Source organism: Muntiacus reevesi, chromosome 3 (genome assembly GCF_963930625.1).
Source record: "Muntiacus reevesi chromosome 3, mMunRee1.1, whole genome shotgun sequence".
NCBI lineage: Eukaryota > Metazoa > Chordata > Mammalia > Artiodactyla > Cervidae > Muntiacus > Muntiacus reevesi.
This window is the reverse complement of record NC_089251.1, coordinates 65,126,147-65,145,277: the sequence shown is the minus strand read 5'-3', so window position 1 is coordinate 65,145,277 and position 19,131 is coordinate 65,126,147.

Sequence of the window (19,131 nt, the reverse complement as noted above, 5' to 3'; positions counted from 1 at the left end):
AGACATTTTTCTTGAGTGATAAATATAGCCACTTGCAGATTTGCAGAAGGTCTCCAATATTCAAACTTGAGATTGAGTTTGTCCCTAAGAGAATCTCCTGTTTCAAAACTTAATGATTAGAATAATTGTAGCCAAATTATAGCCAAAAACATTAACTACTATAACTGCCCTTTATCCCTTAAGGGCAATTATAGTAGAATCAGGTTCAATTTTGTATTTAAAGATTGTAATAAATACTTAGGTATATTGTGACAACAGAAGCTTAGATTTCTGTTTCTTTCAAATTTTAGTTGACTAATGTGGTTCACATATTTTTGGCAGACTGCCCAATGAATGTAAATTAAATAGATTATTTGAAAAAACAGCAGTAGTTTTTGAATATACTTTTGAAATTATTCAGCAAGCAAGGAATATGGGAAGGCTTGGAATTTTCAAAATGGAATGAATATTCCTGTGGTAATATTCATTACGATTATTATATTCATTATGATTCATCATTCATCATTATATTCATTATGATTAGCGTTCATATTTGAACGCAGTATAGAAGAAAACATTCCACCATTATCTTCAGTTCTGTTCAGTCACTCAGTTGTGTCCTACTTTTTGTGACCCCATGCATGCCAGGCTTCTCACCTGGAGAATCACCAACTCGTCAATCACCAACTCCTGGAGCTTGCTCTAATCCAACCATCTCATCCTCTGTTGTCCTCTTCTCCTCCTTCCTTCAATCTTTTCCAGCATCAGGGTCATTTCCAATGAGACAGTTCTTTGCATTAGGTGGCCAAAGTACTGGAGTTCAGCTTCAGCATCAGTCCTTCCAATAAATATTCAGGACTGATTTCCTTTAGGATTGATTGGTTTGATCTTGCAATTTAAGGGACTCTCAAGAGTCTTCTCCAACACCATAGTTCAAAAGCATCAATTCTTCAGCACTCAGCCTTCTTTATGGTCAGACTCTTACATCCATACCTGACTACTAGCTTTGACTAGATGAACCTTTGTTGGAAAAGTAATGTCTCTGATTTTAAATATGCTGTCTAGGTTTGTCATAGATTTTCTTCCAAGGAGCAAGCGTCTTTTTATTTCATGGCTGCAGTCACCATCTGCAGTGATTTTGGAGCCCAAGAAAATGAATTCTCTCACTGTTTCCATTGTTTCTCCATCTACTTGCCATGAAGTGATGGGACTAGATGCCATGATCTTCATGTTTTGAATGTTGTATTTTAAGCCAGCTTTATTACTCTCCTCTTTCACTTTCATCAAGAGGCTCTTTAATTCCTCTTTGCCTTCTGCCATAGGGGTAGTGTCTCATCTGCATATCTGAGATTATTGATATTTCTCCTTACAACCTTGATTCTAACTTGTGCTTCATCCAGCCCAGCATTTTTCATGATGTACTCTGTATATAAGTTAAATAAGCAAGGTGACAATATGCAGCCTTGATGTACTCCTTTCCCAGTTTGGAACCAGTCCGTTGTTCCATGTCCAGTTCTAACTGTTGCTTCTTGACATGCATACAGATTTCTCAGGAGGCAGGTAAGGTGGTCTGGTATTCCCATCTGTTGAAGAATTTTCCACAGTTTGTTGTGATCCACACAGTCAAAAAGACTTTAGTGTCCATTATCTTAGTGTAAGGAATTGGAATAAGTAACTCCTATGACTAAATTTTATTGGCTGATTCTCTGGAAGTTTTCCATTGCATCTTAAGTAATTTCCTTTCTGTGTTGTGTTATGTGAAGGTACTTGAGAAGGAAAGCATTCTGGAGAACAGATGAGAATTGAGTGTAATGAAAGGGAAGAGCAGTCTTTTACACTCTGAAAATTATGACTTCACAGATAGAATGAGGCAGTGTTTGCTGATTTTATTGATGTTTCCAGTAAACTGTTGAAAAGTGACAATTTCTTTTCTTTCTTCATAATGGTAAATTCATGGCATTTTAGAAGAGGAAATACTTTGTGAGACTGATGCACTGCTGGTTTTGCTGAGAGGGCAGCTTTAGAAGAGAAAAATAGTTTAAAGATTCAATGTCCTTGTTTTATAGATAACATCTAACATTTACAAAGAAATTTATAATTGCTAACGGATAATACAATTTCATAGAATCTTTGAACATGAATCTTAGACTCTTTCTTTAGAATTTTATTATTATCCTTAATTAAACACGAGGAAATGGAGACTCAGAGAGCTTAAATGACTTGTGTAAGGCCAGAGATAATAGTAATAATAATGAATGATATTAATTGAGCAATTAATTTATGCCAGGCCCTCCTTATGTGTGATAAATTTAATTCTCACAATAGTCCTGTAATCTCATACATAATGGCAACAAATTGGGATTATAAATCAGTGCTAAGAAACTGGTACACTAACTTTTTTTAATTGAATGTTCTATAGATGCAACCTAAATACTGAATAAAATTAAAGTGATTCTATGTTATTAGACTGTATATGAATGAAGCTTATTAATTAAGTAAATAATATTCTCATTTTACAGATGAGAAAATGTGGAGGATTAATATTCCCATCATAGTATTATGCTAGCTAATGCTCACTTTGGGCTTCCCTGGTGACTCAGTGGTAAAGAAGCCACCTGCCAAGCAGAAGACATGGGTTCAACCACTGGGTCAGGAATATCCCCTAGATAATGAAATGGCAACCATTCCAGTATTCTTGCCTGGGAAGTCCCACGGCCAAAGAAACCTGGCAGGCTACAGTCCATGGGGTCACAAAGAGTCAGACACAACTTAGTGACTAAACAACAACAACAAATGCTGACAAGCAAAGGCAAGAATCCAGTTTTCCCCCCTCATTGACCAGGTTTCCTTTCTCTGCCATAGGTATCAACGTGTTCAGTAGGCAATTGGCAATTAGGAGCCAGAGCTCAGGAAAAGAGGTATCAAGTACCCTACATTCTGAATACTGAAGACCAGTATCACCTTTAGGATTTAATGAGTCAGACAAACTAACTCTGCATCCCGCTGCATGCCCCACTCCCCATCATCCTCTGAGACTGAACCCCTCCTCATGCCCAACCCACTTAAACTTTAGACTAGGCAAGGGGAGATGGACATGCCGTTAGAGTTGTGAGTCTTCAGCCTGGTGGAAAGTACTATGGCTCCTCCTTTGAAACCCTAGGGGGTCCTCTGAGGACCACCTACAGAGAAGGGCACTAAAAGAGGAAAATAATACCTTATTTCTTAGTCATCAAACCAGATTATCTGACTCCTTGCACATTGTCTGTGCAAGAAACAGAACAGAGAATCGAAGTGAAATAAGTGGGCAGAGGTAAGTGAAGCAATGGAACAGCTGTCCCCACCCTACAGCATGGCACTGATGTGTGTTTTGTAGGGGTCGAGAAGCCCCTAGGGAAAGTAGCCAGACTTGAGCTGACTTGCCTGTACCCTACATAAGAGGCTGTGGGGGTAATGCCAGAGGTAGCAACTGAGGGGGTATTAGAAGAGCAAGGTGGAGACTATGCCCTGGGGAGGCCCCTCCCAAATCCCTAAAGACCCCTCACATGGCGGAACCAGTGCTAGGATGTCTGTCGCACAGATGCCAATAAGCAGCATCAGCCTAGAGAAGGCTACAGGCTGCACTGAAACAGACGCTTGTTCCTCCCCATCTCTGCTTCCGTGATAAGCTCCAGCCCCCAAGCCCACTACTCCAGAGGTAAGAGAGGAGAAGTGAAGGAGGAGACCAAACCTTTTCTCCATTTCTCACAAATGTCTGAGCTGTAGGAAGGGACAAGCTAAAAGGAAGCTTTAAGACTGGACTTCTTCTTTTTTTTTTTTTATTTATTTTTATTAGTTGGAGGCTAATTACTTTACAGTATTGTAGTGTTTTTTGTCATACACTGACATGAATCAGCCATGGATTTACATGTATTCCCCATCCTGATGTCTCCTCCCACCTTCCTCTCCACCCGATTCCTCTTAATAACATCATCATTTCAAAGCTGTAGGAGCTGCCCAGAATGTTGTTAAAGAATAAGAAAAGAAGATTCAGCAGACAGCATTAAAGTAGTAATTGGGAAAAAGAGACATTATATGTTTGTACTCTACTGAGTTCAGGCTGTTTAGAATGGATATTAAATATGTTTCAAAAATATATGTAATAGCCATAGCTTACTTGGACAGCTCTGCATACTTTTCAAATATGCAGAAAGTTTTATGGGATGATGTTGTCAGGAATTGAGAAGTATCTTTAAATTCCATCATTATTGCACACCCAAGGGATGAAATTGAGAAAATGTGGCTCAGCCAAAAAAGCAGCCCTCTTCTTCCTTTAATTTTTCTTTTTGCCACAGCAGATATTTTGGCATTTGACCTGCCAGAATGAAAATGTATGATTCCAAGCCAGGTAGAACACGTTTGCATTAAGAATTCCTGACACATAGACCTAACTAAACAGTCATTAGTTAATGTTTGCCTTCCATGACAATACCATAGAGATTAGAAATATACAAAAATGGTCCCTACTTTCAAGAAGGTTACAATATAGATAAGTATATACTATATACTCATCAAAGATAGGATACAATACTATTGTACACAATAATGTACAACAGGTGCCAAATGAATGGAAATGACAGTTAAAGTACCATATAAATTTAGATTACCTAGATATTCTCTTGGCTTCCCAGGTGTCTCAAATGGTAAAGAATGATCCTGACAATGCAGGGAAACCAGGAGACACAGGTTCAGTCCCTGGGTTGGGAAGATCTCCTGGAGGAGGAAATGGCAACCCACTCCAGTATTCTTGCTTGGAGATTTCCATGGATAGAGGAGCCTGGTGGGCTACAGTCCATGGGGTCCCAAAGAGTTGTACACGGCTGAGCATGCACGCACAGATACCCTCTTGCAGTGGTCATTAGATCAGAAAAAGTGAAGGCTCGAACCATGAAGAATGGATGAAGAATGGATGGCTCAGTGGTAAAGAGTCTGCCTGCCAATGCAGGAAACAGGAGTTCAGTCCCTGGGTCTGGAAGGTCCCCTGGAGGAGGAAATGGCAACCCACTTCAATATTCTTGCCTGGGAAATTCCATGGACAGAGGAGCCTGGTGGGCTACAGTCCATAGGGTTGCAAGAGCCAGATACGACTTGGCAACTAAACAACAAAAGTGGGCAGAGACTAAAGGAATTCTTCATGAGCAAATGGGAAGAGATCAGGGTAGCTTGGAAGTCATATTTAGAGGCAATGAGTGCCTCCCAAACAAATTCTGCATCAGCCTACTTTTCTTTATGAGTACTGGAAAATGTAAATCAAACTTGTTTAAAAAATAAAAGGCATTTATTTATTGGCTTAAGTAATTGAAGACAACTGGAGGTAAAGTGGCCTTTAGGTGTGCGTTAATTAGGGCTGTAGCTCTATTTCTTTACGATCCTCATAGTCCTTTTACCTTTTGCTTAGTGTTCTTAGTTTCTAGAATGATTCCTCAGCTGTATGAGTTATCTATTGCTGCATAAGAAAATTACCCCGGTGAAGTGAAGTGAAAGTGTACTCAGTTCTGTCTGACTCTTTGTGATCCCATGGACTATACAGTTCATGGAATTCTGCAGGCCAGAATACTGGAGTTACCCACTTTCCCTTCTCCAGGGGATCTTCCCAACCCAGGGATTGAACCCAGGTCTCCCGCATTGCAGGTGGATTCTTTACCAGCTGAGCCACGAGGGAAGTCCAAGACTACTGGTATGAGTAACCTATGCTTTCTCCAGTGGATCTTCCTGACCGAGGAATCAAACTGGGGTCTCCTGCATTGCAGGTGGATTCTTTTTTTAAAATAATTTGTTTATTTTAATTAATTTATTTAATTTAATTGTAAATTACTTTACAATATTGTAGTGGTTTTTGCCATACGTTGACATGAATCAGCCATGGGTGTACATGTGTCCCCCATCCTGAACTCCCCTCACCTCCCTCCCCATCCCATCCCTCAGGCTTGTCCCAGTGCACCAGTTTTAAGTGCCCTGTTTCATGCATCGAACTTGGACTGGTCATCTATTTCACATATGGTAATATACATGTTTCAATGCTATTCTCTCAAATCATCCCACCTTCGCCTTCTCCCACAGAGTCCAAAAGTCTATTCTTTATATCTGTCTCTTTTGCTGTCTCACATATAGGGTCATCATTACCATCTTTATAAATTCCATATATATGTGTTAATATACTGTATTGGTATTTTTCTTTCTGACTTACTTCACTCTGGATAATAGGCTCCAGTTTCATCCACCTCATTAGAACTGATTCAAATGCATTCTTTTTAACAGCTGAGTACTTTCCATTGTGTATATGTACCACAGCTTTCTCATCCATTCGTCTGCCGGTGGACATCTAGGTTGCTTCCATGTCCTAGCTATTGTAAACAGTGCAGCAGTGAACATTGGGGTACACATATATCATTCAGATCTGGTTTTCTCAGTGTGTATGCCCACCAGTGGGATTGCTAGGTCGTATGGCAGTTCTATTTCCCGTTTTTTAAGGAATCTCTACACTGTTCTCCGTAGTGGCTGTACTAGTTTGCATTCCCTCCAACAGTGTAAGAGGGTTCCCTTTTCTCTGCACCCTCTCCAGCATTTATTTTTTGTAGACTTTTAGATAGCAGCCATTCTGACCGGCATGAGATGGTACCTCAGTGTGGTTTTGATTTGCATTTCTCTGATAATGGCTGATGTTGAGCATCTTTTCATATGTGTTTGTTACCCATCTGTATGTCATCTTTGGAGAAATGCCTGTTTAGTTCTTTGGCCATTTTTTGATTGGATCATTTATTTTTCTGGTATTGAGCTGTAGGAGCTGCTTGTATATTTTTGAGATTAATTCTTTAATAGTTGCTTTGTTTCCTATTATTTTCTCCCATTTTGAAGGCTGTCTTTTCACCTTGCTTATAGTTTCCTTCGTTGTGCAAAAGTTTTTAAGTTTAATTAGGTCCCATTTGTTTATTTTTGCTTTTATTTCCATTACTCTGGGAAGTGGGTCATAGAGGATCATGCTGTGATTTATTTCAGAGAGTATTTTGCCTATGTTTTCCTCTAGGAGTTTTATAGTTTCTGGTCTTACATTTAGATCTTTAATCCATTTTGAATTTATTTTTGTGTATGGTGTTATAAAGTGTTCTAGTTTCATTCTTTTACAGGTGGTTGGCCAGTTTCCCCAGCACCACTTGTTAAAGAGATAGTCTTTTCTCCATTGTATGTTCTTGCCTCCTTTGTCAAAGATAAGGTGTCCATAGGTGCATGGATTTATTTCTGAGCTTTCTATTTTGTTCCATTGATCTATATTTCTGTCTTTGTGCCAGGACCATACTGTCTTGATGACTGTAACTTTGTAGTATAGTCTGAAGTCAGGCTGATTGATTCCTCCAGTTCCATTCTTCTTTCTCAAGATTTCTTTGGCTATTTGAGATTTTTGTATTTCCATATAAATTGTGAAATTATTTGTTCTAGTTCTGTGAAAACTACCATTGGTAGCTTGATAGGGATTGCACTGAATCTATAGATTGCTTTGGATATACTCTTTAGATATACTCTTTTTCACTATATTAATTCTTCCGATTCGTGATGGTATATTTCTCCATCTATTTGTGTCATCTTTGATTTCTTTCCTCAGTGTTTATAGTTTTCTATATATAGGTCTTTTGCTTCTTTAGGTAGATTTATTCTTAGGTATTTTATTCTTTTCGTCACAATGGTGAATGGAATTGTTTCTTTAATTTCTTTCTGTTTTTTCATTGTTAGTGTATAGGAATGCAAGGGATTTCTGTGTGTTAATTTTATATCCTGCAACTTTACTATATTCATTGATTAGCTCTAGTAATTTTCTGGTAGTTTCTTTAGGGTTTTCTATGTAGAGGATCACATCATCTGCAAACAGTGAGAGTTTTACTTCTTCTTTTCAATCTGAATTCCTTTTATTTCCTTTTCTTCTCTGATTGCTGTGGCCAAAACTTCCAAAACTATGTTGAATAGTAGTGGTGAGAGTGAACACCCTTTTGTTGTTCCTGACTTTAGGGGAAATGCTTTCAATTTTTCACCATGGAGGATAATGTTTGTTGTGGGTTTATCATATATAGCTTTTTATTATGTTGAGGTATGTTCCTTCTATGCCTGATTTCTGGAGGGTTTTTTTTTTTTTTTTTAATCATAAATGGATGTTGAATTTTGTCAAAGGCTTTCTCTTCATCTACTGAGATAATCATATGGTTTTTGTCTTTCAATTTGTTAGTGTGGTGTATCACGTTGATTGATTTGTGAATATTGAAGAATCCTTGCTTCCCTGGGATAAAGCCCTCTTGGTCATGATGTATCATCTTTTGAACATGTTTTTGGATTCTGCTTGCTACAATTTTGTTGAGAATTTTTGCATCTATATTCATCAGTGATATTGGCCTGTAGTTTTCTTTTTTTGTGGTTTCTTTGTGTGGTTTTGGAATTAGGGTGATGGTGGCCTCATAGGTTGAGTTGGGCAGTTTACCTTCCTCTGTAAATTTTTGAAAGAGTTTGAGTAGGATAGGTGTTAGCTCTTCTCTGAATTTTTGGTAGAATTCACCTGTGAAGCCATCTGGTCCTGGGCCTTTGTTTGTTGGAAGACTTTTTATTACAGTTTTGATTTCTGTGCTTGTGATGGGTCTGTTAAGATTTTCTACTTCTTCCTGGTTCAGTTTTGGAAGGTTATACTTTTCTAAGAATTCATCCATTTCCTCCAAGTTGTCCATTTCATTGGCATATAGTTTTATAGTAGTCTCTTATGATCCTTTGTATTTCTGTTGTCTGTTGTGATTTCTCCATTTTCATTTCTAGTTTTATTGATTTGATTCTTCTCCATTTTTTTCTTGATGAATCTGGCTAATGGTTTTTCCATTTTATTTATCTTCTCAAAGAATCAGCTTTTAGTTTTGTTGATTTTTGCTATGGTCTCCTTTGTTTCTTTTTCACTTATTTCTGCCTTAATTTTTATGATTTCTTTCCTTCTACTAACCCTGGGTTTCTTAATTTCTTCTTTTTCTAGTTGCTTTAGGTGTAAAGTTAGGTTATTTATTTGATTTTTCTCTTGTTTCTTGAGGTAAGCTTGTTTTGCTCTGAACCTTCCCTTTAACAGTACTTTTACTGAATTCCATAGGTTTTGGGTTGTTGTGTTTTCATTTTCATTTGTTTCTATGCATATTCTGTTTTCTTTTTTGATTTCTTCTGTGACTTGTTGGTTATTCAGAAGCATGTTGTTTAGCCTCCATGTTTGTATTTTTAATGGTTTTTATTCCTGTAGTTGACGTCTAATCTTACCGCATTGTGATCAGAAAAGGTGCTTGAAGTGATTTCAATTTTTTTGAATTTATCAAGGCTAGATTTATGGCCCAGGATGTGATCTATCCTGGAGAATGTTCCCTGTGCACTTGAGAAAAAGGTGAAATTCATTGTTTTGGGGTGAAATGTCCTATAGATTTCAATTAGGTCTAGCTGGACCATTGTGTCATTTAAAGTTTGTGTTTACGTGCTAATATTCTAATTTGGCTGACCTATCTATAGGTGTGAGTGGGGTATTAAAGTCTCCCACTGTTATTGTGTTACTGTTAATTTCCCCTTTGATACTTGTCAGCATTTGCCTTATATATTGCAGTGCTCCTATGTTGGGTGCATATATATTTATTATTATTATATCTTCTTCTTGAATTGATCCTTTGATCATTATGCAGTGTCCTTCTTTGTCTCTTTTCATGGCCTTTATTTCGAAGTCTGTTTTATCTGATATGAGTATTGCCACTCCTGCTTTCTTTTGGTCTCCATTTGCATGAAATATCTTTTTTTCAGCCCTTCAATTTCAGTCTGTATGTGTCCCTTGTTTTGAGGTGGGTCTCTTGTAGACAGCATATATAGGGGTCTTGTTTTTGTTTCCATTCAGTCAATCTTTGTCTTTTGGTTGGGGTATTCAGCCCATTTACATTTAAGGTAATTATTGATAAGTATTATCTCATTGTACAGGAGGATTCTTTACCAATGGAGCTATCACATGCATGAGTTATCTATTGCTGCATAACAAAATTTCCCCAAAACTTCTGCAAATTAAGCAATCAACATTGTCACACAGTTTCTGTGTGACAGAAATCTAGACACAGTTTTGCTGAATAGCTCTATCTGAATCTCTCACAAGGAGGTAATCAAGATGTCACCTGGGTATTAGTCATCTTAGGCTTCACTGGGGGCTGGAGAACCTGCTTCCAAGTATGTTCATGTGGCTGATGGGCAGAGGCTTCAATTCATTGTCACATGGGCCTCTATTTCAGTTTCTCATGACATGGCAGTTAGCTTCCTCCAGAGCAAATAAAGAGAGATAGAGGAGAGGAGAGAGAACCCAGTCTGTTATTATGTAATCTCAGACATGGCATACCATCACTTCTGCCCTATTGGCCATACAGACAAACCCTGGTACATCGTGAGAGGGGGATTATACTAAGATATGAATATCAGGAAGCTGTAATCATTGGGGTTCATTTTGGAGTCTGGCTACCATATCTGGCCTATGTGATTTCCTTGTTCATATTCAAAAAAGAGTTGCTTTTTTTTTTTAGCCACTGAACAAAAATTGTCAGATTTGTTCTGTTTGTACCCTCCTTAAGCCAGTCACAGTGGCTGGTAGAATAACAGCTACTGAATGACTTGATACTGGGTTACTGAGCTAATGTTTGTTTCATGGGAGATAAGATGACAATGATTGGCTTAGAGAAATTAGTGTCCACCTAGAGCTGCATTGGAGAAGGAAATGGCAACCCACTCCAGTATTCTTGCCTGGAGAATCCCAGGGATAGGGGAGCTTGGTGGGCTGCCATCTATGGCGTTGCACAGAGTCGGACACGACTGAAGTGACTTAGCAGCAGCAGCAGCAGAGCTGGAGATGTGGTTTGCTGCCACTCAAACAGCATGGTTTTTCTTCAAAAGGACCAGATAATTGGGGGAGGCACTCACAGAGTCCTCCATAATCTGTTTCTGGCTCAGCATCTGTCCATATCCTTTTTTCCTACCCATACACTGTTACATGCATTTACAAACTCTCTCTAAGGGAAGATAATCCAAGTCTAATTCAAGTTCCAAGTCCAGGATCTCTAAATGTTTTTCCTTCCTCTCCATCAGGTGTGGACACAGCTCTTTACAGTTTAATGATATATGAGCTCCACTTCCAAACAAAACAACCAATATGGAATTGTGGGAAAAGAACAGAATAATTACAATAAAACTTCCCATTAGTAAGAGTGGTTAGAGTACAATACATAGTTTCCCCTGGTCCACAGCACATAGCATATCCCATTGGATAGGAATTTTAAGTTCTTCTTGTCCTGGTTGGAAGAGAGAGTCTGGGTAGAGAGGGTAGGAAGTGAGGGCACTGTTACTAACTGCTGCCGGATTGTTGAGGAACTTTTAGAACTTTAGACTGTAGGCAAGGGAGAAAGAAAATCATTGAGGGGTTTTGAGTAAGGTAGTGACATGATTAAAATTGCTTTGGTGAAATTAATTTGGAGGCATTATGCAATTTAAATTCACAAATTCCCTTAAAGTAATGCCCTGGGGACAAGTTTCCTCACATAAACTGAAAGTGATACTTGAAGAGAAATACTAACAGATTCCACAGTAAAAGTACATGTATAACCCAGATTTGTCTCTTTCCAAATAGAAATTATAAGTTGTTTCTAGGTACCTACATGAGACAAACAGTGTGGTTCATGTTGTGTTACTTCCTTGGCATTAATTCCAAATAGAATGAATGAGCTTTTAAGGCTTTTTTTGAAAAGGTTTGTAGTAGAGATTGACTTGGTAGGTAGAGAATGACTGGAACTAAGTTTAACTTGAAAAAGTAAGAAAAAATTAGTAGAGAAAGGATTTTAGATAACAATAACCCTTCACTTACCTGTGCATGGTGAAGGAAGTAATAAAATTATTGTTTAAATTGGGGCTTCTCAGATGGCTAAGTGGTAAAGAATCTACTTGCCAGTGCAGGAGACGCAGGTTTGATCCCTGGGTCAGGAAGATCCTTTGTAGTAGGAAATGGCAAACCACTCCAGTATTCTTGCCTGGGAAATCTCATGGACAAGAGGAGCCTGGCGGGTTACAGTCTATGGGGCCACAAAGAGATGGACACAACTGAGAATGCACTGTTTAAATTATTTTACTATTGTAAGTCCTAGACATATTAATTGGTTAAAGGTTTGTGTAGGTTGTAAAACATTTGTTTTTTAAAAAAGAATCAATTCATTTGAAGGGTAAGTGAAGCAGTGACTCTGCAGCATCACCTGCTATTGTGAGGACCCTTTACTAGTTCAGGATATGAAAGAATATGCTCTTCATAGAAAACCTATGGGATTTCTCCTCAGATGGCCTGGAAGGAATCCAAGATGGAAAGTGGTGGAGAAATTGATTATTCCTATTTGAAATTTCAGATATTACAGCTGAATTTGTATTTGACTTATTCCTGAGAAACATGATAGAAATACCCACACCCTCAAAAAATAAGGTTGTTATTTTTCTGGTCTATAGACTTGAGTGAATATGGGTGAGTGAAATGTATAAAAGAAAACATTTTTTGAGGTAGGAATAGATTCATCATTGAGTTTCCCTGCCAAATTCAGAATTAGATAGTGGAAAAATTCTATTTATTTTGAATTTGTGAATCTGCCAACAAACTGTTGGGAAAAATAAAGACAAGCCAGATGAGGACTTGGGTTATGGAATGAACCATAGATGACATATGAATGAACTTTTAAAAAGAATATAGTTTTTCATAGTTTTATTTCCTAGTTTTAGAGTCTTTAATAGCCTATCTGCAGTATGCTTTCTATTATACTGAACTCTAGCAGCAAAATAGAAAATACAGCATATGGCAGTATTGAAATCAACCTTGAGAGTCAGGAAATTGAAAATATCAAGTTTCCATAGTAACACTAATTTAGTCAAATCACACATTTTGTTTCTGAGCCATTAGTTTATGCTTATGATGTGAAAAGAACATAATATTCAATATTATGTAGCCACAATACTCTGTAATGTGGTTAAGCTAATATTAAAATATAAAGCAATTTCATATTTTCTTCATGTACATTTTGAATCATTTTATTATGGTAGGCTTGACTTTTGATTGTTTGCACTGTTTTGGAAAGTTTTTTTTTGTTTCTGAAGAAAAATGAAACAGGAAATCATGAACAAATCACAACTTAGGAAAATGATAAGATAAACTGGAGTTTAAAAGTTAGCAGAATTTTTTGCTGAATTTCCGAGAATTTACTTGACCAGTCAGCTGGGTAGCTTTGATGTGATCTGATTTTAGTTTTCACACTTATCACATTCTACATGGTGTATCCTTGATATCAGCTAGAGATTTGTCCCAAGTCCTTTTTGAATCCTCAAATTCATAAATACTACAATAGTTTTGTCTGCTGACTGACTTTTTGAGCCCACTTTCCACAGAGACACCTTTTCCTCCACAACTTTATAGGAGTTACTCCGAAGGTAATGATCTAGAAAAAGGCCAGTTTGCTTTCTCAGCAGGCCCCCTTTTGGTGCACATACCAAGTATATCTTCATGATTGGTCTTCACATACTAGTCTCATTGCATTTGGTTCAAATTTGCCTGTTAGTAAAACAACAAAATGTTACATCTTCAAGGCCACTTATGATGATCACGTTGATTTTCAGCCATTAAATAACTTTTCATTCCTGGGATAAACTCCAGATGACCAAAGTGTATAATTCTTTTTATATGTTGCTGTATTTGGTTGACTAGTATTTTATTGAGGATATTTGCATCTATGGGTTGCCCAAAAAGTTTATTCAGGTTTTTCCATAAGATCTTATGGCCAACCCAATATACTTATAAGTGATACTGGTCTGTGGTTTTATCTTCTGATGACAGTCATGAGTATTAGAGTGTACTCTTCCCATTTGGTTCACTTAGTTGTTGTTCAGTTGCTCAGTCATGTCTGACTCTTTGCGACCCCATGGACTGCAACACGCCAGGCTTCACTGTCTTTTACCATCTCCCAGAGCTTGCTCAAACACATGTCCATCGAGCCAGTGATGTCATCCAACCATCTCATCCTCTATCATCCCCTTTTCCTCCTGCCATCAATCTTTCTCAGCTTCAGGGTCTTTTCTAATGAGCTAGCTCTTCACATCAGGTGGCCAAAGTATTGGAGTTCAGTTTCAGCATTAGTCCTTCCAGTGAATATTCAGGACTGAGCTCCTTCAGGATTGTCTGGTTTGATCTCCTTGCAGTTCAAGGAACTCTCAACAGTCTTCTCTAACACCACAGTTCAAAAGCATCAATTCTTATGGTCCAACTCTCACATCCATACATGACTATTGGAAAAACCAGAACTTTGACTAGATGGACCGTTGTCAGCAAAGTAATGTCTCTGCTTTTTAACATGCTGTCTAGGTTTGTCATAGCTTTTCTTCCAAGGAGCAAGTGTCTTTTAATTTCATGACTGCAGTCACCATCTGCAGTGATTTTGGAGCCCAACAAAGTAAAGTCTCTCACTGTTTTCACTGCTTCCCCATCTATATGCCATGAAATAATGGGACCAGATACCATAATCTTTGTTTTTTAAATGTTGAGTTTTAAGCCAGCTTTTTCACTCTCCTCTTTCACTTTCATCAAGAGATTCTTTAGTTCCTCTTTGCTTTCTGCCATAAGGGTGGTGTCTCATCTGCATATCTGAGGTTATTGATATTTCTCCCTACAATCTTGAATCCAGCTTGTGCTTCATTTAGCCCAGCATTTCTCATGATGTTCTCTGCATGTAAGTTAAATAAGCAAGATGACAATATACAGCCTTGATGTACTCCTTTCCCAATTTGGAACCAGTCTGTTATTCCATGTCTGATTCTAACTGTTGCTTCTTGACCTGCATACAGATTTCTCAGAAGGCAGGTAATGTGGTCTGGTATTCCCATCTCTTTAAGAATTTTCCACAGTTTGTTGCGATCCACACAGTCAAAGGCTTTAACATAGTCAATGAAGCAGAAGTAGATGTTTTTCTGGAATTCTCTAGCTTTTTCTATGATCCAGCGGATGTTGGCAATTTGATCTCTGGTTCCTTTGTCTTTTCTAAATCCACCGTGTATATCTGGGTGTTCTCAGTTCACATACTGTTGAAGTCTAGCTTGGAGAATTTTGAGCATTACTTTGCTAGCATGTGAAATAAGTACAGTTGTGCGGTAGTTTGAACATTCTTTGGCATTGCCCTTCTTTGGGATTGGAATGAAAACTGATTATTTCCCGTCCTGTGGCCACTGCTGAGTTTTCCAAATTTGCTGGCATATTGAGTGAAGCACTTTGACAGCATCACCTTTTATTTAACTAAAACTGATAAAAGCAAGTTAATTGAATGAAAAATGACAACCATGCTTTTTGATAGAAACTGTGAATATGAATATGATTTTTTTTGTTGACTAGATTATTCATTCCTTGCTTGTCTGAGTCTAAGTAATGTGAGAAATTAAATTCTAGAAATATGTATCAAATGCTTATTATGCTAGGTATCATGCTAGGTACTGGATGTATATTGATGAATAATGAATGGAAATAGCAGTACTAGTAATAATAAGTTGCATATTGAGTAAGAGTACTTAGATTTGACTCTTGTCTCTACCACTTCCTAACTGACAGACCACAAGCAAATTACTTAACCTCAGTGTCCTCATCTGAAAAATGGTGCTACAAATAGCATGTCATTCATAGGATTGCTGTGAAGATTAAGTAATGCATGTAAACAGTGTCTGGCACTTGGCAGTCACTAGATACAGTTTAGCTGTTATTACTATTATTATTATTTGCTTTTCATGTGCCATAACTTATTTACATTACTTCATTTAATTCTAGTAACAACCTTGTTGAGGAGATTATTCGTATTATCTCCACTTTTATAGCTGAGAAACCAGGGCTTATAAAGGCTATGTAACTTGCCTGTGATCACCAGTATGGTGACTTGTGAAGCAGAATTCACGCCCAGAATATGCTTGACTGCCAAGTTAGCATTCAAATATATTATCCTATACAGCCTTTCTCCAGCTTTAAGGAGTTCTCTTCTAGTTTTCCAGGAAGCCGTGTCCAATAACTGGCTTAGGTTCTTCCAGATTTCCAGGGGAGGTCTTTTGGTGCCATATTCCAGTGATTTGTTCACCTTAAGTTAAGTCAGAAAAAAATAATCTAACACAAATTTCATCTATTGGACTTGAACTCTGTTTTTTTCTTAGTATAGAGAAGAAAATATATCTATCCAAGTGGCAACCTAAAGTCTATATATTCCAGTATTTTCTCTTACATTTATTAAGATAATTCTTTGTTCAGTGGGGGAAAAACACGTTATCTATGAGCATTTTGTTTTTCTGGATTTCTCTTTAATGTTATAAAGCTTAGTTAAAGAACTGATTCTTTTGTTGTCTGTCTGGATACTCTTTCTGCCCTTGACTTTGATTCTGCTTTAACATTATTTTCCAGGGCCTTCTGACTTCCTGGTCATGGATTAGGCTCCTACCTTGTAGTTTTAAAATGCTGCCCGTTTTCCCACCATCCGATGGACATAAGAAGTCATGAGAAAGTGGGAAGAGGGTCAATAAATAATGTGAATGCAAAGGTAGAAACATGGAGGGCCACATTTAAGGTAGTTTCTCTTGTGAAGAAACAGCTTTTCTGTAGTTAAAAAAGGCTAACATTTTCAGGGAAAGATTATAGGGCATTAGATGCTGAGGCATCAGGTGAAGGAGTTTAAGGACTGAGACATAGAAACATAATGCAGAATGAAGGTAGGGTAACTACTGTGCTTCTACCAAGAGACATCCTATGACTTGACAATAGTCTTGTTTACACTTCAGGGAAAATAACATTTAGAAAACCAACTTGCTTCTCCCAAGGGGAGAAATCATTTAACATTTCCTTTCTTCCCATTCACTGACTGTTATAGGTAATGTTTTTAAATCATATCTCAAAGGATTGGGTTAATATTTCCCCTAAAAATTCAGTATTATGAGGAATATATACTTAGAGTTGAAATTCTCTGTGAAAGATGGGTGAATACCTAAGCACCAGACAACTTTCTGAGAGGAGAAAAAAGTCTTTATTTTAAAGGAAGAAAAACTACCAAGTATGACACAAGACTGATACCCACCCAGTGGCCAGATATGTTTTCCTGAGGGATTTTGTTGTGTTTATTCCTCTAGCATTTTTTCATTCCTGACTTTTGGGGTGGCCCTTCTGTGAAGAGTTTCCTCATCCCAGCTGTTATGATGTTTAATCTAGAGTTGCCAACTTCTGATCTGGCGGTTCCAAGACACAGGGTGAGGAAAACAAAGCTTTCCAGTATTTCTGAATCCTATCCTCCACCCCCACTGGAATGAGTGCTTTCATCTCTGGTCAGTCCTGAATTGTTTTCAACCCTAGCTTCATCCTTCCTCTCCCCCAGAATAGCAGAACAATTACTAATGGTAAAGATCCATGTCCATGTTCAGAGTTCAAATTACATATGCCCCACACAAATCTCAGTTTATTCTTTTTTCCCTTTTCTGTCCCTCTCCTCCCCTCTAACCAAGTGACTTATAGAGGTTTTCTTTGGGGGAAATATTTACTTTAAAGAGATTTTTTTTCAAGATAAAAATTAGATTTTGTTTTTTAAACTAACTAGGAAAAACAGGGTAATCTTTAAAAAGGATAATCATCTGGTTTTGATACTAAGGGAAACCATGGGATGGCTCGACACTTCCAGTAAGGGAAGTCATGGCATTTAATTCTAGAAATTCACAAGGATGGCTCCCTCCTGTCCTTGGCCTGAATTGTTTAATGTTAAGGAAGAAAAATTATGACAAATTTAGGCAACATATTAAAAAGCAGAGACATTACCTTGCCAACAAAGGTCCGTCTAGTCAAAGTCTGGTTTTCCCAGTGGTCATGTATGGATGTGAGAGTTGAACAATAAAGAAAGCTGAGCACGGAAGAAGTGATGCTTTTGAACTGCGGTGTTGGAGAAGACTCTTGAGAGTCCCTTGGGCTGCAAGGAGATCAAACCAGTCCATCCTAAAGGAGATCAACCCTGAATATTCATTGGAAGGACTGATGCTGAAGCTGAAGCTCCAATACTTTGGCCACCTGATGCAAAGAGCTGGCTCATTAGTAAAGACCTTGATGCTGAGAAAGATTGAAGGCAGGAGAAGGGGATGACAGAGGGTGAGACGGTTGGATGGCATCACTGACTCAATGGACATGTTTGAATAAGCTCTGGGAAATGGTGAAAGACAGGGAAGCCAGGTGTGCTGCAGTCCACGGGGTCATGAAGAGTCAGACACAACTTAATGACTGAACAACAAGGTGAGGTAGTCCTGGCTGGTATTCTATTTTAGGCCTTGTCTGCTGCAGAACTAGGCAGATGAGGAATTAGAGGTAAGAAGAATTCATATTTGAAGACAGAAAGCAGAGCACAGATATAGATGAAGAAACAGCCCCTTTTACCAAATGTGGAAAGGCATAAATCTTACAGTACCAAAACATGCTGCTTTCTTCTGGTGTGTTCAACTTGCTATTATTACTATGAATTTATTTACCCCGGCAATGGGAAATATTTAAGAGATCAAATAGTAAAGTAGAAATATATGGTTCTTTAGTTCTCCTACTATTCCCAAGTATCTGTTATAACATGGCTTTCACCCCATGGCTTTATTTAAGGACCCCACACTCGGAGCCCCCAGAAATTTGCCTTTAGGTCATACATCATTCTCTGGATATTTTCTTCACCCTTACCATCCACAATAAAGATGGATATCCACTGGTTTGAAATAATTTAGTGTCCCCTTCCTTTATATACATTTGTTCCCAACTGTGTACAACTGGGCTTCCCTGGTGGCTCAGATGGTAAAGAATCTGCCTGCAATGTGGGAGACCCAGGGTTGGGAAGATCCCCTGGAGAAGGGAATGGCAATCCATTCTAGTAGTCTTGCCTGGAGAATTCCATGGACAGAGGAGCCTGGCAGTTCACAGTCCATGGGACTGCAAAGAGTTGAATATAGCTAAATGACTGACACACACACATGTACATGTACAACCGGCTAGCTGGTTGGTAAAATATTAGTATTAATATAACATTTTGTATTTTAGCAATA